This window comes from Penaeus monodon, chromosome 23, assembly GCF_015228065.2.
Source record: "Penaeus monodon isolate SGIC_2016 chromosome 23, NSTDA_Pmon_1, whole genome shotgun sequence".
Lineage (NCBI taxonomy): Eukaryota > Metazoa > Arthropoda > Malacostraca > Decapoda > Penaeidae > Penaeus > Penaeus monodon.
In genome coordinates, this window is record NC_051408.1 from 4,416,035 (window position 1) to 4,416,325 (window position 291).

Genomic DNA, 291 nt, shown 5'->3' on the forward strand with positions numbered 1-291 from the left:
CGAGGTCACAAAAGCACCTTACAGCGCGCGGTGGGCGGCCGTGGGCGTGCCGGGCCTCGCGGGCGTGCCGGGGCTGGCGAAGGGCGGGATGTGGATCGTGATCATCGAGGGCGCCTCCAGCTCCGCCTCCGCGCCTCCGAGAGCATCGTGGGCGGCGTCGAGGGCGTGGGTGGCGTTGTGGATGCTGAGGTCGTGGGCGGCGTCGAACACCAGCGAGCACTTGGGGCACGCGTACTGGGCGCCGGGCACGTAGCCGAGCACCGCCGCTTCAGAAGCCATGTTGGGCGACAC

General features: G+C 71.5%; 1 pseudogene; it reads right to left on the minus strand.

Annotated features, from left to right (window-relative positions):
* Positions 1-291, minus strand: part of LOC119587686 — a 3,765-nt pseudogene extending 3,474 nt beyond the window's left edge.